Genomic DNA, 24,849 nt, shown 5'->3' on the forward strand with positions numbered 1-24,849 from the left:
TGAACATCACATCATGGAAAAGGAGCAGCAGAACAGTTTTGGGAGAGGGGCTTCCTTCCGTGTCATGTTTGGAAAGTGGTTCCTCTGTCCCTCAGAAGTGATCTACTATGCACCAAGTACTAGAAGGAAAAAGTCAGATTTATAAAGCAGGCTGATTTCATTGCTGAAAAACCCCCAGAAATTGGAAAAGACAGGGAAAATACACAATACTGATAGATTCATTACTTAGTTGTACAGTGCCAGGTAGACCAAGAAACTTTGCCCAGGCACATAAATTGTAATAATTCTCCCTGGTGTTATGATAAATAACCCAACCTGTGCACAGGCTGTATACTTACAAGCTGGTATAACCCACTTGGCAGGTGATTTGAGACCAAGCTCAAGCTATTTAAATGACCTCTTGTTCTCAGGTTTTATGTAAGAATTAATGACAAGAACCATCAGGCTGAGAAAAACATATACTGTGCATATTGAGATTTTATAATTTGATATATGAATGGCCATTTTTGAGATTGAGTGATGAAGTTAATTTTGTTTTAAAGGCCTAGTGAAAATGAAAAGCATACACAGAAAATGACTTTTTAATGTTCTTGGTCATGTTGGAATTACTAAAATTAACACAGGGTGTTTTAAAAACCAACTGATGCTATCACCTTACAGGCACTGGATAGAAGATGCAACAGATTCAGAGAGTCTTTTTCATTGTAACTCCAACATCTTGTCAGAAACCATTTAGTCAAGTCAAATTACTGAGTTGTATTTAGTTGGATTCATCAAATAAATGGAGCTGTAGATGTAGTGTTTTCTTTTAGCGAGCAGAACTCATTAATTTAATTCTTGACAATGTCTGCAAAGAAACTCCAGGAAATTACACTGTGGGGACAAAATGTATTTTAACTGATGAGGTGTAAAGACTGATAGTAAAATGACTGATAATGCAATTGTTGAGCAGTTGTAGCAAAGTCTGATCTAGCAGTAATCAAAAACATTTGTCTTGATAAGCATGAGGAGCAAAAACAAGAAGTGGTACAATTGCAGGGTCTCTTAATGAGAATTTAACAAAGGGAAAGGAACCTACTTCTAAGAGAGTAGCTCTTGGTATATTATAGCCCATGAACTTGGGAATTTTTATTTTCCTTTTTCCTGGCAGCACAAGCTTGTTTGGAAATGAGTTTGCATGGCCTGGAAGCTTAGTGGACAAGTGACAGCACTGCTTGTAGAGCTTGTAAATTTGAGAAACTTAAGGCTTACAATTGAAGGATAATTCATTTTTCAAAGAGAAATTTGGCATTACAAATCAAAGAGCACTCTTGTGACATAGTAAGACAAAGAATCAGCACAGAAAAATGGATACTTTATGTGATTATACCCATAATTCACCAGTGCTCAGCTTTTAGTAAGTAATATTAACTCCCTTACCAGTCTACTAGAAATTACAGGGGAAAAAAAAGGAAAAAAAAACTAAACAAAAAACCCAAAGTGCCCACAATAAAAAGATTCATCTCTACAGATTCTGAAAGCTTTCAAAAAAGCTTTTGAAGAATATGCTTTCCTGAATGCCTCCATTTGCATTAGAAATACATAGATTGGGTTGGAGTGAATAATAAAGCACCTTTAGTCATTCTTTTTGCTCAGTCGTGGTTAAATGCAGCAGTTCCAGGTCACACACTGTGACTTTCAGAGGAATAGAATAAGGAGCCTTTCAGCACATGTGCCCCTTTATGAGAATTAGCATCCCCAGAGGAAGAAACTTTTCCTACTTTCTGACCTGATGGCACTAATTTGTTCCCACATACTTCTGTGTTGTGACCAAATAACAGAATAAGAATTTTTAAAGATTTAAACGATGGTAAATATTTTTGTCAGGACAGAGTGTCTTAGATCTGTTACTTCATCTGAGCAATGAGGATTCAAAAACAAGAGCAGAGGGGACATAAGGAGAACAGGAAGAGTAAGTTCAGACCAACAAAGCTGCATTTTTTAATTCCTTCATTAATTTCTTAAACTTCATACTTTTTAAATCTGTGTTCATAATGAGGTACAGAGGCAATAAATTGGCAAATAACCTTTCATCCATGATGAATTCCTACATATTTCATTTCTTTGGATATTGGAGCTTAAGCATTCCCTACAGGGCATATGAAGAAGTAAATCTCTTCAAACCACTTCCATGCAAGTAGTTGTTGGCCACATTCTGTGGTTTAGGACTCAGAAAACAATGATCACAGGGATAAGAATACAACTTTGCCTTTCATGATATTTATTATATGCACAAAATTCAGATCTAAATTGCCTGCATAGTTTTTGTGTCCTGACTTTATGCCAGAGGAAGTAAAAGCTGGAATGTTTGGCAGTAACTGGGCAAAAATCCCATATTCAGTGACATACCAGATGAAAATCTCCCTGAAAGCAGGGAGGAAAAGAGTGAGTGGATTAAAAATGCCTGTCGTGGAGGCAAAATGGACCTGTCTGACAGTTCAATAGTATGCTCTGTGAAAAGCCTGGACAACCTCTATTAGCACTGCTGATGTGATAAAGGTGGTGTTCTTCCTGAGTGCAATGGGGGCAAAAAACCTACAACTTGCTGAGCAGACTGAAAGCCTTTGTTATACCAGGAGACAAAACATTTACTGATAACATGGGGAAAAAACTCTACATTCACTGGTGATTTGAAGAGCATTTCAGTTTTGATAAGCAGAATAAAAGGAAGTCAAACATTTCTGAGTTTGAGGTTGAATTAAGAAAATGAACAGAGCTTTGCCAGCTTGACAAGTGTGTAAAGCATGGGAGAGCCTCAGCAGTGTTTTGTATGCAGAAAGCAGCAATCCAAAAATATCTGTTTGCTGGGACTTTTTATATCCTAAAGTGTCCCCTAGAATTTGATGTTTAATTTTATCACACTGTACTTAAACAATACTATATGATCACCTTAGCAAATTAACCAGAACTTGAGCCAAAAGTAAAATATAGGCACCATTTAAATTGTCCGTGCTTTGCTTTGGAGATGCAGAAATTTGTGAAAGTAATATTTTCCTAGGAAATTTTTCTTGGACCACTTTTTCTTGCAGAACACTTGTATGGGAATTTCTCTCCTCAGTAGAATAAAATCCAGCCACTCAAAATTAACCAGCACTTTTATTAACCAACTGTTAATTTTATTTTAACTTAAAATTGTTTTTTCTTCATACTGACACTTGCTAAGAGCCAGATCATTCTGTCTGGGGATAAACAATTGATTACATTTATATCTGTGCATCTGCAAGGCCTCAGCCAGCAAACTCTGTGTTTGACCAAGTGTACTGAGCCTCCTGTATGCAGCAGAGCCAGAGGCAGCTCCAAATGAAAGTGTAAGTTGTTGAGACAATGAGTAACAAAATCCATCTTTTCACCAGGGTCTGGTCTTCTTGGAATGTTTGCCAGCTTGGTTTGATTATCAGAGCGTTTTCTATTAATTAATTGCATCAGATCAGAGGGAGGGCTGAGGGTGATGGTGAGAAGGAACAAACACACAGGGGAGATGGAGCTGTATTATAAAAAAACCCTGAAGTTAATCTTCTTAAAAATCTTTTTCCATGGTGAGATTAGGTGCAGAGGTCTGAATTATCAGTCCAGTGCTCTGACAATATCTCAGCAAGGAAGCTGGAAAGTGTCCATGTTTGTGTTTGTGTGCTGGGTCCTTTCCATGGAGCTGTGTCCCAGGGACCAATCAGTCCCTCCCAATCAGATTTATCTGTATTTGTATTCTGAGAGCTTTCTGCAAGTGTGTACCTACCCTACCCACCCCTACCATCCTTAGGGCTTGTGAACTTCCCTCTGCTCCATTCCAGCATCGACCAGGAAAGTGCAAGAGTTGAATCCTGAGGGTCTGTGTGCTCTGCTTCTGGTACCACCTTGTGTTTTAGATGTCTGCCATGGCTGTACAGAGTTACGCAGAGAGAATGGATATAAAAATAGGCTAAACTGTAACCAGAGAGGAAGAATAATTCACGTCCTCAGCCCTTCTAGTACAAATTTTTGCATTATTTTGTTACTTAATGTTTTGCTTACCATTTACTTTTACATTTAATTTTCCACTTAGTTCTGCTTCTGATTAATTTTCTTATAGATGCAGAAATGACAAGCTTTTCAAATATTTGGATTTTTTTTTAACAGAATTTATTTGCCAGATTGGCCTTCTTCCACAAAGTCTAACAACTCCAATGCTCAGAGATTGTTAGGACTGATTCTTTTCTAACAATATCCATGCATTCAGGGCTGTGATTAATTCTCCTAGAAAAAAAAAATCCATGCAGTTGATAGCTTTAAAAAATGTATAACATGGATAAGTGTCACACTGCTGGCTATGAAAAGAGAAGGATATTAATCACAACATTTAGATTAGATTATAGATGCAATTGAACTTTTTTCTCCCTTGCTGCAAACATTATGTTTAGAACAGTCACTGCTCAGCTATTGTAGCAGGGAGAAAAACATGTTTAATTTATACAGCTGAAAAGGCTTGGCCTTACTTCCAAGATCATCTCATGAATTTGATAAACCTGACTCAGTGAAGAATATAGGCTTGAAGACAAGAATAACCCTTTGTTTAAGATTCAGCAAAACCTCTAGAAGAAGAAAAATCTTAGAGGTGAAAGACAGCAAACATGTTTGATGGAGGCAACTGTACTGTGTTAATTAAAACCTCAGACTGCCTTTATTTAGCATGGTATCTGTGACCCTTGGAAGCATCACTGTGAAGCTGGTGCTTAGTTTTGTCTCAGGCCTACCCCTGCTCTCTTAGCAGACAAAGGGAACACTTCTGATGCCTTCAAAAGAGATCAGAGCAATCCCATATTTCTGGGATTCTTTTTCTAATTTCTTATGTCTTAATTTCATATTTCTGGATTTTATTTCTTTTGGTTCTCTGCCTCTAACAGCCTGTCAGTCTATATGAAGAAGGGCATTTTTGTTGTGGTTCAAACAGCTGTTTGCTCACGCATACATGGGATAGGAAGAGAATCAGAAAAAAGGGAGGACCCAGGGACTGAGATTAAGGCAGCTCATTAGAACAAAAAATAATTCTAATGAAAAAAATATACAAAGTGAGGGATGTGCAATCCATTGCTCATCACCTGCTGACTGATGTGCAGCCAGTCCTGAACTGTGGGCTGCACCCCCAGCCAACTTCCCTGGCTCTGTATGCTGAGCATGGCACCATGTGGAACAGGAAATCCCTTTATCCAGCTGGGACCAGCTGTCCTGGCTCTGGCTCTGTCCCCTCCCAGCTTCTGGTGCCCTCCAGCCCTGCTGCTGCCAGGGCTGAAAAGCCCTTGACTTAGTGTGAGCTCTGCTCAGCAGCACCTAAAACATCAGAGTTTTGTAAGTTATCAACCTCATTCTCATTCTAAATCCAAAATACAGCACTGTAATAGCCAGCAGGGAAAAATGTAACAGCTGAAACCAGAACACTTCTCCAGCTGGCTGCTGGATTGTTGTGAGTTCTCCCCAAATAAGCCCATGTTTATATTGAACCTGAGGACAGGCTTTCATAGCTCTCTTACTCAGTAGCAGGGAATGGCATCTTCAGCAGAGGTTGCTGGGGTGGCTTTTCAGGTGTTTTTTTAACCTGATTTGCTACAATGGCTATTGGCTTAAAGGGTGTTTCGAATGACACAGGAGATAGAAACCAGAGTAAGAAGCTCACAAGTAAAACACTTGGGATGCAGAGCAGAGATGCAGCAGTGCAGAAGCTGCTGCAGTGCTCTACAGGCCCAGCTATCCCTCTGCAGGCTGCACAGCAGCCACTGCTGTCACACAGGGCTCAGTTAGTTACCCACAGAGGGAATGGCTTCTCCTGGCTGTGGGAAACAGCAGATCCAATTCACAGACACTTGCTCCTCCCTGTTTTCTTTTCCCTCATAAAACTCTCAAGAGATTCATTTCCTTAGGAAGCATAAAAGCAATCATTGATAATAAGCAGGAGAATTTTCTAAGTCAAAACTCCCAATTTAATTCCTATGTCTCTTCCTCTAAGCCATCACAGATGCAGGTAAAGAACCTTTTTTCCAGGCAAACTTTTTGCTGTGGAATTATGCCCCTGAGGCAGAGCAAGCTTGTCAACAAAGAGTTCTTCAGGGGATTTCAGCATCCCTCAGCAAAGTCAGGACATTTCTATCACTGCAATCAGCTTGTTTAGCTGTACAATTTATTTTGTGTTGCCCTAAGAAAGAATGACAAGAAATGCTTGGGGAACAACCACATGTCTTTGGGCTAACTGCAGGTGTTAAAGCTGCAGGTTTCTCCTGAAAGCCATCTTCAGGTGAGTTCTGATTGTAAACTTCTGTTTTACTGACATGGGCTGAGCCATGTCAGAAACCTCCAATTCCTTTTAACCAACTGTTCCTGTTTAGATTTCATCATGTATTTATGTTAAATAGTTTCAAAGACACAACAGGTTGGTGTAGGAAATAAACCAGTCAAAAGTGCCTCACTCTCATTCCAGTCACAGCATTGCAGTTTTCCAGTCTTTGGGATGTTTTTAGTTTGATAAAAATTAGTTTTTGAGGGCTGCATCTTATACTTTTCTTTTGAAATGTAAGTGTTAGAGCAGGTAATGACCAGATAAGGCAAATGAATTATACTTAAAGACATTTTATTCAATATGTAGCTTGGTATTAAACCATCATTTCAACTTAAATGTAGCAAATTACTTTTTCCCAACTATAAGCCCCATTTCTTTTCCTGAAGATTTTTGTCATATAATCCCTACTTCACTAGTGAGCACATGTTATTTGCTCCCCACTAGCTGTCTTAATGGCCACCCAATGGGTCATATATCACCTTATTTATTACATCTGCATCTGGTCAAATTGTTCCTAAAAAAAAATCATTTCTTGAAATAATTTAGCCTTTTTTTTTCCAGCTCTACAAAATATCCATAAGAAGAATGTGACTTTTATTACTTCATTCCTTATTCATAAGTGTTTGTCAGATCACTTATGTGAACAAATTATTGCCTGTGGAATTTTCTCAAATCTTCCAATCATTCCTTGCCATCTGGTCAACAAGGCTGGCTTCATTAGTCACACAGTTTTATTTATATCCTTTGATATGCAATAACCATCCTCCTGGAGCCCAAAGTGGGATGTCCAAGTTAAAGGCAGAATTCATTCCAGCCTGGGCTGCCTCGCAGTAGATCTGCAGTGGACTCTCAGGAGCACACAGAGTAACAAATATCTACTGAGGGAAAACTCAAATGAACTGAGTTTAGAGAAACTGCTTAGAATTTACTTGGAAATGTTCTAAAATATATTTCTTCTTGTCTGTTTTTTGGTTTGTTTTACCTTCCACACAAGGAAATAGATCTGTTTTCCTTCGTGTACTGAGTTTTTTGTGCTCAGGCCACTCCTGAAAGGAACAGGAAGATCTGGAATGGTTGTCTGGAATGCATCTGCTTTGCTTTACATGTCATACACAGACACATGGAGATGTGTCTGTGTTCTGCTGTGTGTTGACATGTCACAAGTGTACACTGGATCATGAATTCATTGTACTTCTCATCTGGTTTGTGTAGCAGCTGAGGCTGTAAGTCTCTAGCCAGAAATGCTCATAAAAATACATTAATATATGTTATATAGTTATATATATGCCTCTGAACACCTTCCACACAGCATCTGTATGGAGACACAGCTTCACATTTCTCCCAGAGGTCCCCAGTTACACTCTGGTCTCTCCTGTGGCCCCGCCACTTGTGGTCTCTTGTGATGAGCACTGGTGGGAGGGGAGGGAGCAGGAGCTGCCTCAGCTCTCCTGCCCATGGTGGTCTGTCTGTCTGTCCCACTGGGGATGCAGGGCTGTATCCTTGCCTTTCCTTGGCCAGCTCTGGCCCTGATCATCTGCTGCTGCTTTATTCACTGCCCTGTCCATCATTCAGGTGGATTCTGACTTACACATCCTCCTGGCTCAGCTTGCCAAAGGAAATGTCACTTTGGCTGAGATTTTAAAGCATTTCCACCACCCAATTCTCTCAACACTATTAATAGATGATCATTTCTTGTTATATATCTTTTTCTATTAAACATTTTCATTTAGCACTCACACCTGGAGGTTTTCATTTACTTTTCTAATGGCTCATTAAAAAGCAAATATCGTGGTTAAGGAAATGGTTTAGGACTATATGTCACGTGAGCTAGGTGCAGCTGATAATTACCACATGATAATGCTTGAAGGGCCTGGCTGCTTTCTGGGCAACCCAAATCAGTGGAGAGCCATCCCAATTTCCTCCCCTGTGTTTGTGCTGTCACTGAGGTGTGAGCAGGGAGCCTGGAGGTCCTGCACTGGAGGTAAAAGCTGATTACCTCCAGGAAAAGACTCAGACTACAGAATCAGGAACTGTCTCTTAGTTAATTCTTCTGGAAAAAAGACAAATGGCAGCAGTATTTAGCAAATAGCAGCAAATAGTGTTTAGTAAATAGTAGAGAGTAGTTACTGAGGAATGGTACTTCTCAGCAAAAATCTAAGTGTTGCACATATGAGTGACAGAGCCTGGGTTAGAACTCTGTGCTTTTATACTCCTCCCTTGGGCTGCTGTGCTCTTCATGGACTCTGGGATCCCAAAAGGAGGGATTCAGCACTCAGATCTTTGGAAGGGAAGGGCTGGGCTGTGACATTGCTTGAATTCCAGGACAACCTTGGGACACATCTCCTTGGTGTCCCACAGGCTGAGCTTGGCAAGCACTGCCTGTGAGCTCCTCACAGGGCTCAGCCAGGGCTGCTGCTCTGAAACATCTGTCACCCCCCACCCCCCTTTGGGTAGGTCTGTCCATTCTGTTCTACACATTGTGCATTTTTTCATACTGAGCACCCTAAAAACCAGCATCTTCCACTGGATTTATTTTGGATGCCCTTGACACACATGTAATAGCAATTTGTTAGCTTCAGAGAGGAATATTTTTTTAAATACCATTTCAAATTAATGCATTTTGTTGCTCAACAACAAATTAAAACATGCTGGGGGCCTGGTTTAGCTGGGAAATAAAAGATGTCAACAGGACAGAGCGAGGCCTGAGAGGGGATAAGAAAGAAGAGCACGAAACTCTAACAATGCAATAGATGGATTCCTGACCAGAGGCTTAACAACCAGTGGTCCAAATCCAATAAATTTTATCCACAGGGTTAGCAGAAAACTCTTGCCAGTGAAAAACCATTGACTCTGCCTCAGGGCAAAAGACAAAGAACCTCATCACACACAGAGCTTCCACACAGGACTCCAAAAGATTCTTCTGTCACAGCTGAGCTGAAGGCTTTGATGTATCGCCCAGTGCTGCAACCCCTGTCCTAATGAATTAATAATTAAAAAACTTATAATGGGAATACTGAGACAGTTATCAGGCTACCAGAAGGATTAGGAGGAGCCTGATTAATATAATCTTGGAAACAGTCAGAGAAGTTCAATGTGTGTTCATCCCTGTGTGGTCCTTCCCATCCTTTCAGAGACTTCTGTTCCTGTATAATCAGGTCACATCAGCTCTCTCAGGGCAGTCCCAATCTAACTTTCTAACTTTCTCATTTATTCATTACATCCTGAAGTGGTTAATTCATTTAACTGCCTTCTGGAAATTATTAAGGCTGTTTTTGTTTCCATAGCTAACCTCTTATTGGAATAATTTTTAATATTGTTTCCTACTTCTGCAGTTAGGTTAACGTACACTTTTAAATTGAAATATAGATGCATTCAATTCTCTTGGGTGTTCACCACAGCTCTCTGCTCCACATGAAGCTCAGGGAGTGTCTTCTTGCCAGTGTGGGACAAGGGCGGTGGTCAGCCTTTAGGAGACATCTGATGCTGAAAACTTCTGGAGGTTTAATAGGATAATAACTAGGAAAGTAAATTAATAGGATAATTTTCATGTTTATGTCATTTTGCACCTTGGCCCTCTTTTCAAAAGAAAACTCAAAACACACTGTGAGGTAAGATTTTCCCTCTGTCTCGTCCTTTGCAAGACAATGCCATGAATATTACACAAGAAGCTAATTCTGCCAAAGACATGCATGTCCAGGGAAGCAGAAAAACTAACACAATACTGCTCTGTAGAGAAACTCAGGTTTAGGTTGTTTTGTGGTTTTTGTGACTTGGTTTTTTGTTTAGTTAATTTTGATTTGGGGTCTTTGGTTGGTTGCTTGCTTGCTTGCTTTTTGTTTTAAGTCCTGGCTTTTGTTTTTCATAACTTGGAAACTGGGGAGTTATTTTTTAGTGGGACATTTTGTTTCAGTGGGACATTAGCTCTAGAATTGACACATTTTATGTATTGCTGGATGGAAGAGTTAAAATGACAACTGCCAGAGAAGCACTAGAACAGTGGTTTAGACATCAGGTTAACAGGTTAACCTTCTATGGAAATGCATAAGTTTTAACCTTGACAGTGTTGTTTTTATTTTATTTTATTTGTATTTCTTTAAACAATTCTCTGCTTTGTTTAATTTTCTAATGTGGCGTGAGAAAAGCTCTGGCAAGCAACTGAATCTGTAGATGGAACTGGAATTGCATGAAATATTAACTCTATATTTTCAAGAGGACCAGAAATTACATAAACAAAACTAACAAGGTGCACCATGAGGTAGCAGCCAGTTGGTACCATTTATTTATCTAGATTTTATAAAATATTTCTCTAGTGTTAAAAACTCTTTCTTATTAAGGAGAGGTCAGATGGATTTAGCCAAGTTGGACGACATGAATTCTCTTCAAGCTTGAAGGCTGAATTGATTGTAGTGTATCAGTCTAAAAGAGATAATTGAATTCATTTCATTTCTTCTTTTAAAAAAATACAGATGGATACAAAAGGGAGGATAAAATAATTCTGTCCTGATTCAGTTCTATTCTACAGTTAGTAGAAGTTTCTTGGGTTTCACAGAAATGGCCCCGTTTTACAGCCAAACATGAGATCCACTGTGTAATTCCTCATATCACATATGGGGTAAAAAGTGTATGATCAGGTTGTGGAGTTGGTGTGCTTGTGCTTTTTTAATTATTTTGTTTATATTGATATTTATTTATAAAAATGTATTTTTAAATGTGATCCAGTCATTTTGAGCTAGCTCTAGAGAGCTCCTAGCTCTTCAAACCCCTCAAAGCTTCAAAGATTATATCTGGCAAGTACACACATAAAATGAGTTATTTTTCTGAAAAATCATTATCAATTCTTATTCTTTAAATATATTTCGAAAAATAACCAATTGCAGTCCACCTCTGCAATTTTATCAAAACCACTCTTTCATGGACTGAATAAAGGAATTTGTCCATGTACCTGACAAAAGTGCCACTAAAAATTCTCCATAAAGTTTTCAGCTGAAGGAAATATAAATGACTGAGCTAGAAATGTCTACATAAGAGGGTCTGGAGAAAATGCTGACAGGCCCCTCTCTCAGTGATGTTGCCAGGTGCTGTTATAATTAGTGCTTTGGAAGCAAGGAATTGTTCATTTCTGCAAGCAGAGTGTAACCTGGTGTGCAGACCATGTCTGTTAATTTGAGACTGAGCCTTCTTTCAGCACTTGGACTACTTAAGAAAAAGAAAAAGCTTTTCATAGAGGACTTTGGTGCTGAATAAACATCCTCAGGTCTAGATTTTGGGCTGCCTGACTCAGCAGAAAGTGGAAGAAGTAAGAAAGATGTGAGCATTTTCAGCTCATTTACCATGTAGTTTATGAAATAAACCTATGGGCAGACATTTAAATGAGCAAACTGCTGAGGAAAAATGGTTTCTCATTCAGCATTTCAGCTGACAGGTTGTTAGAGTCAGTCAGAAAATCGCTCCTTTTTCCTTTTTAAAGAGAGAAATACATGTAGCGAAAAAAAAAAAAGAGCCCAACACTGGGCAAGGCAGCATTGAAAAAAGGGAAGAGCACAAGATCTCTCTTAATATGAAGATTCAGTAATGTTTTGTAAGAAGATGTAATTCAGTAAATATAAAAAAAATCCAGAGTATGCAGGTTTTCCATCACAGCAAGAAATGGGTTTAGTGTTCTTGTCCTGCCTCTGCTGGTCTCACTCTCTTTGCAAGCTAGACCCTCATTTAATGAAACACATGTGCAAATATTTTTGACACCTCAGGGTGTATTAGGAGGCTGAATGAGTGCTATTCATCACTGTCCACAAACTGGAGTATACATTCTCTTTTTCAGACTTCCTGAGAAGTAAAAGGTCTAAATGTAACTGCAATATAAATGAAGAAAGACATTAGGGCTGGTAGAGTTGAGTTATTCTAAAAAAAGAAATAATAACATGTACTATTGTACTTGGGGCAGAATTTTTCCATGTTTTCTATAGGCTGAGACACTGTTCTTAAATTAGCTGTTGCCAGTGTGTCCTACAGAAAATCAGGGAAAAAACTCACCTTATAAATAATCCATAGTGGAGAGGCTAGATGTATAATTATAGAGATAGATACTGGAAGAAAAGAAAAAAGTTAAATTTGATGGTTAGACAATAGCTGCAGCTATGAAATTCAGCATCTCATTTTAATGGTTGCACATTAGCCTCCACTACTGACATTATTAACTGTACATCATTGCTGTAAAGAACATCCTCTTTGTCTCACTAAAATGGTTTTTCTCTGAGCAACAGGCAGCCTCAAGGACATTTTGTGTCCAGCACTAAGGAATTCTAAACAAAGTTGTAATGTCACATGGGGCAGGGCACTTCACTTGGCTTGTGTATAATCTAAATCAAGCTGTTGTGCTAATGATGAGTTTAAGTTCCTGCAGCTGCAAAGGCTGAAGACACCTCAGCTGTGCACTCATGGCCATCGTGGCTCTCAGATATCTCACCAGTTCCTACCTCCTGAGAGCCAGGTGGAACAGCAGCTCTGAACATCAACATCAGAAATTCATTGCTGACACCCCAGAATCAGGGCTCTTGTGCACTGTGAGTGATCTGAGAGCAACAAATGGACATTTACATTTGGAACCCATTGCCCTCAGTGCTAATCTGGAGCAGAAGGTGAAACACAAACTGGGAAGCTGGCTGTACAAATGTCCTCAACAGAAAAACGTGGAGATAAGGCTGATAGCTGTCCAGCACTTGTAGTCCACAGGTAATCATCCCAATGCTGCAATAACATCTTTCTACCTTCATGCAGATGAAATAGCTAAAAGTCAACAGAGCAACACATTTCTCAATGGAGGGAGGGGAAACTGTGACCCACAGGCTGTCTCTGGTCGTGGAACTGTCACTGTGAAGTGCCATCTCCCCTTCCCAAATGCACAGGTGACCATTTACCCTGCTCACTCCCTTCTTTGCTGGTTCCCCTGACTGGGAAATGCAATTCAGTAAATCAGCTGGGCCTCCTCATTTCATCTGGGCAATGCAAGTCAGCTGGGCCTCCTCATTTCATCTGAAGTTCACCATCTACAGCTGCTGCCAATAAGCCAAACCTTCCCATGGTCCCTCAGCTGAAGGATTTCACAAAGCACACCCAAACTGTAAAAGAACCAGCAACACGGTTATGCTGTTCAGTCTTCTGGATTTCTGTGGTGGAAGGAGCATCTGTTGTCTTCTGGATTTCTGTGGTGGAAGGAGCATCTGTTGTCTTCTCAAGGTATTGTTGTTCTGTGGTTTTATGTACCTGGTGGTTTTTGTGTGCTGTTTTATGTATTGTGGGGTTTTTTTGTACCTGGTTTTGAGTTCAGTACTGCTGCTTCATAAATTAGTTGTTTTATAATTTCCAGGTTTTGTGGGATAATGCTGAAAAATATGAAAGGGTTATTTTACATTTTAAGAAAAATGGGGGAGTTTATTGTTTTTGGTCAGTTGTTTATATTTTTAATTGTGATTTAGAGAAGCTACATGGTGTGACTTATACACCCTGGAGTCTAGCCTAGCTCCAGCCTGACTGTTGAGTGAATTACAGGGTATTGTGGAGCACTTTTATGCTCGTTTCAGGGTTTCCTGTCTGCCTCATAAAGTTACCTCTCTACTGCTGATTCCCAGGCTGCCTCTTTTCTTGCTTCTGTGACTGTGCCACCCCTCCCAGGGTCAGTGGTGAGAAGTAAATGTGCATTGTAGAGCAGAGTGTGTGGGGAGAGCTCCCCAGATGGGTTCTGTGCTCCCCAGCTCCACCTGGCCTCTGGGGGAAGGGGAGGTCATGGTGATGCCTCAAGTTTTAGGTTTCATGTTTTCCAGATCCTGTACTGCATTAGTATACAACTCTTATGTTCATATCAAGTGTTAGCAAGTTCTCCTCAGAGTTTAGTCAGACAAAACAATCCTTTTCCAGCCTGAGAACCAAGGACACCATTGCAGCTTCAGGCCCAAAAGGTAAAAGCAACAGTGAACTGAGGAGAGCAATCTGGGAGGATGGGACTTCATAACCTGAAGCTGTAATTGGACAATTAACATGTAATAATTAGTATGTAAATGGACCAAAACTTATAAAGGTGTGAAAACTCATGACTGGTTGTCCATCTTGTGTGTAGCCACAGCCAGCCTCTTGTACTGCCCAAGGTGTATCCTTTGAAGGCCCTTCAATAAATCCCTACTTTAATCCTTTAATTCTGTCTGGCCTCTGCTCCAGGTGGCCTCCCGAGGCATCAATAGGAGGGCTCTGGGGCTCTGTTTTATTCTGATTTGAAGGTGCAATTGAGGCTCAAATTTAGGAGGTAGAGGGGTGCTAAAATCATCAAAGACTCTCGCCAGACAGTAAAATTAATACAACTCTTGTGTCTGCACTTTTCTGGTGGAATGCTTTACCTCATGGCTGTTCATGTGAATGGAATCCATACCTGCTTAATGAATCTGTTGGTATTTGCTTGACTGTTTCCCCCCTACTCTTTACATATAAATCACTCAGGTGATGCTGCTGACAGATCCTGTGGCTATATTTAATAATAAAAGCATGTGTTTCCTTAAGCTAATTATCTTTGCCACCCTTGAAATTGAGATTAAGTTTCTGCTTCTGAAAAAAGGTGTTTTAAACTTTACACTTTGGGGCTTGTTGTTGTTGTCTTTTGGTTCTGTTTCTTTTTTCTCATGTAGCAACATAAGGATATTTTCTTTGTGAGGTAAAAGCAAGGCCCATGGTGATTATATCCAGTCAAATAGCAGGACTGTAGGTGGAAATATATATTATATAAAGTGTGCTGAGAGGCACTGAGAGACTGTTGTAAACAAAGCTGCCAATATGTTGCATCTTGAATACTTCAACAATTATGTTGATTGGTTTTTTCCCTTCTCTTTGTCTGACAGCACTCACAAGGGTTCATGATTTTTCACTGATAAAGCTCCTGAAACTTTCTTTTCATTTTTGTGAAAATAGAGAATAAAGGCACATTTAAGACAGCATTTCACAGAGCAGATGAGCTCCCAAGGGGCTTAGTTTCTTAGGGCTGGCAGATGATAAAGGAAGAAGCTTGTTTTGATGAAAGAGTTTGGAGATTCTGAATGAATAATGACAACTACTACATATAGAAGCAGCAATGTTTTTCTCTGGCTTTTGACCATGGATGAATATCTTAAAGCTTGTCATCAAGATAAGTAGTTTGAAACTGTATTAATGATTGAAGTGAAAGGAGACTGTGGGAGGCAGAAGGGTAAGAAAAAGGGAATTCATACAGTGCTGCGGATGGCTTTTTTCTTTTCAAGAGCTTCATAAAGCATAAAGGTGATAAATACAGGGTAAGGACAGAACATCTGAAAGGTTCTGGTGGAAAGAAGAAAACAGGGCTTGACATTTACAGAACATCCACAGAGCTGGGCTGAAGAGTAGGAGTACGCAGCACATCTGAATGGCAAGAGCAACAATCTACCTTAATTTGAGCCTTTAGGCATGTAAAATCACATGAAGAATTGTGTTCCAAATATTGGGATAAATGGAGCCATAACTGAAAGAAAGCTGATAGGAAGAAGCAGAGAGTGAAGGCAGTTAAGAATGGGAGCTGTAAAGCAACAAGAAAGGGTAGTGGAGGCAGATAATTGGCAAGTTGGAAATGGAGAAGTCAAAAAGTGTTCCATGAAGTATTCTTTGGTCATTAATTTTTTGTCACAGGGTGAATCAGAATGGGGGGAGTAGTTTTTTCTTATATCACTTGGCATTAGTAGACCTGGAGTGAACAACTCTGCTTTTCCACCAGTCCCACCAGGGAGAGAATCCAGCCTGACATAAGTGATCTATTTGGTTTTCATGTATCCTGTTCTCCCAGTGGACTTTCTTTGTGGAGTTGAACAAAACCAAGAGAAAAGTAAAGTGTACTACTGTCAGGACTGTGTTGGAAGAAGTAGAAAGCAGTTTTGAGCTATTTCTGTGTGTAATTGTGTAGAAGGCAGCACTGTGTTTGGCTTATTGTAATGCTGTGGGGTTTTAATGCTAACTGTGTGTGACTTTCCCAATTTACTGTGGTATTTTTTCCCCCTCTTCTTTCATGTTTAGGCTTTCCTATGTATTGTTCCCAAAGTTCTCTTCTTTCTTACTTAGTGTAATTCTACCAGCTTGTATTGGTGGTTAAAGAGTATCATAAGCTACAGATCATCTTTAACCTTCTTTTCTATCCTGAAGTGTAATTTCAACAATTAATGTATTTGTGCAATGGGAAGGAAGTCATGCATCTAAAGTGACTGCATTAAGAGGGAAAGCTGCTGTTATTAAAGCTGCTATCAGGTTAAATTAGTATCTTCACAAATAACTGCTTTCATCTTTTGAGCCTCCTCATGTTGGAGTGAACTCTGACCACTCCCATATGTTAGAAATCTTTTCATTAACTCTTTTGGGGAGTATCAGCAAGCACAGTGGAGCTTTTCCTTTAGCAATATGGTACAGAGGATTATGTACCAGGCATGAGAGTCTTCTCTGCATGCAGTTAAACTAAAAGCATATGCTGGTGTGAAAACCACAAGCAGGAGTTTGTTAATGATCTTTTATGGATGTGTTCAGAAAAAAAACCCTATCACATCCTGTTATGGTAAGGTCAGATTCTAGCTCTGTTTTGTATGTAAAAGGCTGTGAGGGAGGCTTGCTGGCTACACTTGAAATCTTAAATCTAGTGACAAACAACATATTACATGGGCACTCATGAGTTTAGAGATGCCACTGGATTTGAGATCAGGAGGGACTATGAATATCAATATATTGAATGAATATGAATATCAGCTGCTTGGGCTTTCTGCTTTATACAAACCATAGAGATCTCGCCCAGCAATTCCTGTGTGAGCCCCATCACTTCTAGTTAAGCTGGGATGCAATCTTTAGATGGCTACATGGATTCAAAACTTAATGTGATGAAGAATGCAGATCAACTCTTGTTAAATTTAATGGGGAAGATAATATACATAGGTAACAAAGGCAGCATATAGTTGTGCAAGTTTGACATATGATGCTTCAGCCTTCAACAATCTGAAGAAGTGTTAGAGCAGCCTGTTTGCCTGAGCAGTTCTAGTTTAATATGGCAATATTTACATGTTTACAGTCCAATGCATCATCTGGGTTCAGTGCCTATGTGGGATCTCCCAGCTCTGCCTCAGAGCTGCACCCTTTGAAGGTGATCTCTTTATTCATGGAGGCTGCATCATCCCCAGCCTCAGCAAAACCTGCCTGGGCTTGTTTGAAGGTGATTTTGTCTGTAGCTGGAGGCAGTAAAACACAGCTTTCAGCAGAGCCTCTTGTACTCCCTGCTTAAAAAGTCAGCTCTGTAGGTGCTCCAGGTGGATCAGACTGTTTGCTCATTTGCCTTCTTAGGTAGGCTGCCTTTCAGCATGCTAAACTTTAGCTCTGTGTTTGCTGAGATTGTCCTTGATCCATTATCATCACAATATGAATGTTGACAATCCTATTATTTGATAGGCTTCCAAACAAATATTCCAGGATTTCTAATTTTTTTCAGTTTTCAAAACTTGTCTTGGCTTATCCTGAACAGCAAAATCACAAAAGTTAGCAAAATTCTATGCAAGTGGAGGCATGAAAATGTTGGGGTATTGTACCTGACATTGCTTCCTGAGAGGCAATTCTGTGTGGCACAGTTTTGTGCAGTGGAATTTTAGGTGAGGTAATGGCACATCTGGACTTGAGGTGCACAGTAGGCATTTGAATCTCTAGCTGATGTCTCTAAGAGACTGTGAAGTTCATGCATTTAACTATCAAAAAGGATTTGTTTAAACCCTTTTTGTCAGGGACTGCTCAATGTTACTGTGATGGAAGGAGAGTTTAGAGCTCCATTGATTTTATGCAACAGCCTTTAAACTCTCTTGATCGTTATAACTACCCTGGAGGGTCAGTAATGCTTGGTTTGTTGTGTAATTCTTCACATTTGGCATCATCCACTTAAGCTTTTTAGCTTGCAGTCATAGTAAACTACACCTGTGAACTTGTGAAAAATATTAAATTCAAAATATGGCTTTTGCATGAAGGGTTGAAAAATCAGAATCAGCTAAAAAGTGAAAGGAGGCATTATAACAAGACTTGAAGTCACTTAAAATCTGCATCAAATTCTTTTCTCCAAGTGAACTTGAGAGTGTCAAACTGAAGCAAGTTTAATTCTAGGTGTGAAAATGGAGCATGAAGCCTTCAGAAGGGAGCAGGTTCTACTGACTTGAGAATGCTCCTGGAGTCCCCATGTTTACAAAAGTCTTGCATTGCAGGGAATTGCAAGTACCCAATGGTAACCATCTGATAAAAAAAAATGTTTATATGCCACGTATGGTTTTTATCTAAACAGTTGTGTTATATTTCAAACTCGGAAATGAATTATATTTATTGAATAAGAACATCTTTTTGAGTGGGAGTACTCCATGTTCTGTGTTTGGGTTTTTTTTTTTCTTACTCTCATTTCTTTTTACTTAGCAGGGTAGGGGGTGCTAATGTTACTGCTGAGTTTGTTAATTTAATAGAAGTTAGAGGCACAGTCACTCAGGCAACAACACATAATAAACAGCAAGACTGTAATAAACATATTGCTGTGTTAGGCATACATGGAAGAAAATGTGCAAATAACAATGCAGTGGGTGTAGCCCTCACAGGCTGATGAGTTTTCTGTCAGAGCAATTAAAAATCAATGGCAGACAGAATGAAAAGAGGTGAACACAGAAACATCATCAGTGCTGATGAGCTTGTGTTGGGAGCATGCTGGTGCCAGGCTGGGAGGTGTTTTCATAGGGAAGGTGCAGCTGGTTTTAGGGGATGAGTCTGGCTCATGGAAGAGAGCCTTGTATGAAGATTTGGAAGAGGCCAGCCTGCACTTGCTGCATTAACCCTCCTTGTGTACAGCCAGCATGTTTGAGGACATGTGGAAGTGTCTTTGGGAAAGAACAATGTCCTGTGCTCTCTAGCCATGAGCTGTGGCTGCTCCCAGGCACTGCCAGGCTGGGCTGTGCTCTCTGTGCTGCTGCAGGCAGGAGCAGTGTGGGTGTTTTTGCAGCACAGGGGCTGCTGTCTCATTCAGCAGGCACAACACCTGCACCTTTTGCCCTGTGGTCACAGCTCAGGGGTGGGGGGAAGCAGCTCACTCACTGCCATCCCTGCCCTGGCAAATTGTACTCTGTTAATTAGCAGGAGGACAGGTGAAAGATACCAGACTAGAGGAGGGATAAAGACCTAAATAGAGGTGTGTTTTCCTCATTTCTTGGTTTGGAACATTTATTCCTGAAGATCTGTATCATTAGCAGTATCTGAGAACAGACCACTTGATGCTGACAAACACAATCTTCCAGTGGGTCCTGAGGCACAGCAATCCTTGGTAATCCAGTTTGCTCCAAAGCTCTTGATTCATGGAAGGTCTTTTGTGCTCTTTGTGAGCTCTGGCCTCCCACCTTCCTAAGAGGGAAATAGTGCTGTAGGTGTACAGTGAGAACAGGAGAGAGATGTCTGATTGCTAGGGATCTAATATAAATTTCTAATTGCTAGGAAAGAACTTTGTGCATTTTCATAGTCTTAATGATTGAGAGTGAAGGTATTTTTAGTCTAAATAGAATATTTTTCAGCACCACCAATTTCCACATTTGACTTTGGAGAGCTGAACAAATGGAGCTAATGCTTAATGGAGAATCACTTTTCTTATTTTTGGCCTGTAAAAGGGAAGGTTGTCTTGTCACTATCTCTTAGTGACTTGATTGAGCTATTTACTGTTTTGCTATATAATCTTGAATTGATCCAATGCTGGCACTGAGGAGGTGATTTACAGTGACATGGGTGACTCAGGCATGAAAATCCAATGTCATTCCAGAGCCCCTTGCTGGCTGAGGAGCAATTGTGAGCTTTGCTGCCAGAAAGGCTCATTAGGGTTTTTCCCTTAAGACGCTGTACACATAAAATGTGTCCAGTGCAGCAGGGAATGTGGTGACCACACACCATGGCAATATAATCATGGCAATAACTTCCTCCAAGCTGCTGTCCCTGGCTTCCAGCTATGAGTGCACCTTGCCTGTTTCCCCCTGAGCTGGTTGAGCAGCAGTGAGTGAGTTTTTACTGCAAAGCCTTGGCCCAGTAGCTGATCCCATCACAAATGTCCCAGGCTGTCCCTGCTGGAGCTGCACAGCCCACCAGGTTTGTCAGCCCCTGCTGAGGAAATGTGGGAATGTTCTATCTCTTGCTGCTAATCAGAGCCCTCTTTGGAGTTTTTCAGTGTTTGAAGGATGTGGTGATAAAGGAAACCTGCTAGAAGAGAAAGATTGTAAGGAAAATGATGCCAGCGCTCTAATAATATAAATTCTGTGATGGCTTGCACCAGTGTAGTTCTTGATGAACTCTGTCTCTAATGTGGCTGTGTTTATGCTGTGTTCCCATGGAACAGGGGATCACAGGGATGTGTGTGAGAGACAGCCCCATGGCAGGCACTGAGCCCTGCTGGCCTGGGATGTGGTGTAACAACAGATGAGGGCAGGATCACACCTGCAGCAGAGAGCCTGTCTCAAATTCATGCTGTCACTTCAGACAGATAACCAGGAGATCTGTTCCTTCTTACATAACACTCATTTAGCATGCCCTACCAATAAAATCTCATTGTCTTGTATTCAGTTAGGATGAATTTCTGTTTGTGTTTCAATTTGATAGATGTATTTCAATTACTGGTTCTAAGCAGCTCTGGAAAGATGTCCAGATCCTCAAAATACTTAGAGATTTAACTCCCATTTTACCTGGAGGCTTCTTAAAAGTTTAGTGTAGGAAATAAAAGCTGGAGGTACAGAACAACTTGGATTATTTTTGGTACCAGTGTTTGCAGAATTGTAAGCTGTGGAAAAAATAGTAAGTATTGGCTAAAGAAGAGGCAGCAGGAAACAAAGCACCCTTTCAAACATTCCCCACTATGTTCTTCTAACAATAATAAAAGAAGGGAAAATAAAAAATTAGTGTTTTCTTTATTTACTAGAAAACTAGTAAAGTTGCTTGGTGGTTTTTCCTTTTTTTAAAACGTGTGTCAGTACTGGCCTTGTACTGACCCAGCAGTTCAAGGGGGCGTGTGCAGTGACCCAGCCAGCAGTGCATCAGTTAAAGCCTTTGGGTTTTTCTGGGTAAACATAAATGTGATTCTTCTATCTAAATAGATAATGTGTGTGTCATCTATACAAATAGCACAAATGCATCTTTGCTAAGCAACACTTAACAAGTTCCCTGTGTCATCCTCCTTTTATTTAGTACCTCTTACATTTGTTTTTCTTTCATCTCTGAAAGCACAGATCATTATATGCTATTTCTTAGATGTTGATATAAGAGCATCACTGTTGCTTGAAATTTATATCTTGGAATCAGTGAAATACTTTGCCATCCAAACGCATCCATGTTTTCTTATTGGTGCTGATCTTCTGAGTTTTTGTGTGACTTCCTGAGGAAGGTGACTTTTAATGTTCCTGGCAGTGTTAGACTGACAATTTCAGCTGAAAGAATTGCCTGTCATATTATCTATTGAGGAAGTGCACAGTTTTGAGAAGAGCAGAAAAACCTGCTGACCAGGCCATGAAGCTATCTCTTGCAAACAGGGTATGTCTTTCATTATTAATACAAAAGGAATTCATTTCTTGCCCTCCTCTATAGTATCTAGTCTTACTTAAGCAAGTACAACTATCTAACACAGAAAGCATTGAAAAAAGAATTTGCTTTTCTGGTTGTAACTTAAAATTTTGTAAGTTAATGTTAATTCAATAGAAATTTAAAGGGCTTTTTTCTAACATTAAGCATAAATTTTTACCAATCTACTAGTGTGTGTGTATACTTGTGTTAGTTCTAGAGATCTTGACATGCAAGGCATGGTTAAATTTAATGTCGTTATGCTCAGTAACTTCAGAAAAGCACAGTAAAGTGTTAAAGGGAAGCATGTTATTAGTAAGGCATATTTTGAAGATGTTACATAGGGAAATATTTTGCTATTCAGTCACTTAGTATTTCAGGTGTATCTTGGAATATGGCTTTTCAAGAAATAAAATTATTCCTACAAAGTTAGCTTTGAAAAATATTTCTCTCTTTTTCAAAGGCTCTGTAAAAAAAGTTCAGTTCTATCAGTAGTTTTAATTTAATTTGGCTCTACCACAGACTTGCAGATATACTGTCTAATGATGTGAAAGGTTTCCAAGAAAGTTTAAAAGATTCTGCCCAATAATATGGCAGTTTTTTTGTCTAGAGATCTACTCTAAAAGATTTTAATTCTTTTGTGATGCAGAAGTACTTTTCTTTGTTATAACACATTTTAGTTTATGTTAAAATGTTAAGGAAATGCATTACTTTCCAGCCCAGGTCACTTAGCAATGTTCTCAACCTTCTTATGGCTGGGAGATCTAGATAAAAAATCATTTCTATTTCAGCATGGAGCAAGCTGGTTTTTTCTGAAGTATTTTGAAACTTGTCAGAGACTGGAGAGTGCCCATTGCTGGGTGGCAGCAGTGCCCAAACCTCCTCTGGCTGCAAACAGGGAAGGTGGTATTGGCTCTCACTTCAGAGACAAAACCTGAGCTCTCACTGGTGTTTTCTTCAGCCACCTCCACTCTTGCTTTCTCCTGCTGAAAGGAAAACTTCCTCATCTTAATTAGACAAGCCATGCTTCAGGGTCTTCCATGTTAGCCCACTGCTTCTGTCCTGATGCCTCTGTGTTTTGGAAGAGCTGGGAATGTTCCATTTCAGCTAGAAGAAATATTAACATAAGCCTCATTCTGGGATCTGCCTCTAAAGACTTTAAATGCTGTGCTAGGTTAATTTGTCCTCTTCCAGGGGCACAACTGTTCCTCTGCCTGGGCTGGGGCACTTCTGCCTAAGGAAAAAGAACTTTGGAGCTCCTTTGTCAGTGCTGGCTCAACCAACAGCTCCTGTTGGCTCTTGGGCTCTGCTGGCATTCCTTTCTTTACTATCCAGATACAAAGTCTACCTGCAGAAGGGGGCACAATCTGAGGAATCCTCTCCAGCACAGTAATAAGTGTGGAGGTTCCCACTGCCTTGTTTTGAGGATCTGTTATGGGTTTTGTTGAGAGTTTTTTTTCCTTTTAAGAGCTGAAAACCCTGTTTATAATTCAAGTTGCTGGTACACCTGACAGAAGATGGATATGAAACCCTATTACCAATCTATATACAATTAAATAACAATTTATTGTGACACTCTGGTATTCTGTCTGCTGTATTACCTGCTATTAGATATTAAATCAGAGTGAAGGAAAGCAACCTGGAAAATGAAAACAAGCAGATTTGTTACAAACACAGTAGTAGATTTAACAAAACCCAATTTACTAAAGCAGAGCCCATGTCTCCTATCGGTGTAACAATAATGAGGATTATTTTTTCTCAAGAATCTCACATTAGACTTATTTAGAAGGGAAAATAATTAATGGGATCTTAAAAATTTGTAATGTTAAATAAGCTATTGCCTTATCACTACAAAACCTAATTTTTTTTTCTTCACATTAAACCTCTTTCCAATAACAAGAATCTCCCTTCCAGTAATGTTTACCTGAAACCTTTGAAAGCATGAATGTTCTGGAAGAAGACAGTCAAAACAAAAGCAGCTTTAATCTGTTTTGTTTCTGTCATCTGAGAGCAGTGTGGCAGTGGGTGGCTGGCACAGATGCATCTGTTGGTGTAGCAGCCACCAGGTTCCTTTGTGCCCAAAGTCATTTGCTCTCAACTGCTCAGCTCTTTACAGAAGCCCTGACAGTCCTTTATCCCCCCTTCACTGTGGTAGGATGCAAATAATAACCCAACCTTTCTGTTGAACAGGGGACCTGAGAACCTAAAAACTACTCTGAAAACCTTTGTCACTGCATTAATAAATTTCCTGATATTGATGTGTCCTAGGCTGGCCATTCAGCTGTGTCCTTCCTCTCCCATGGACACCCCTGTGCTCTGAGTAAAGCCTTCCTCCCCAGCAGTCAGGTCATTCCCTTGGGCCAAGCTCTAAATGAAGCTGTTTATGGTACCACAGGAATTTGGAAAACAATTGCCATCACTAGCTTTGCTTCAAAGAAAGGCATAACTGCTCCAGTCCCATCAAATACTGAGGAGTGTGATCTATTTGAAGTGCAGCCTGTGATGTTCTTCCCTGGGTGTGAAGGTCTGGGACAGCTCTCCAGCTGGTGGGAGCTGGCACTGCCTCACTTGCTCAGGCAGGGGTGTGCAGATTTGCTGCAGCTGAGGAGAAAAACATCTCTGCAGCTGGAGTGTGCTTTCTCATGTACAGAAAAAGCTGATTCTAGTCCCAAGTTACGAGTGAAAGCTGAAGCGTGGAAAGATATTTTTCTCCTTTTGACAAGGTTTCCTGCATGTTTAGAGTAGAATAAAATGGCTTTGTTGTCTTATTTCAGTAAGTGCCCTGGTTCTGGAATGCTCTGGTATGTTCATGCAACCCGGCCTAGGTGGGGAGGAGTTGGTTGGAGGAGCTCTCCAGTGTGAAACCTTGCCTGGCTATCTCCAGGCAGAAA

This window comes from Molothrus ater, chromosome 7 (assembly GCF_012460135.2).
Source record: "Molothrus ater isolate BHLD 08-10-18 breed brown headed cowbird chromosome 7, BPBGC_Mater_1.1, whole genome shotgun sequence".
Classification (NCBI taxonomy): domain Eukaryota; kingdom Metazoa; phylum Chordata; class Aves; order Passeriformes; family Icteridae; genus Molothrus; species Molothrus ater.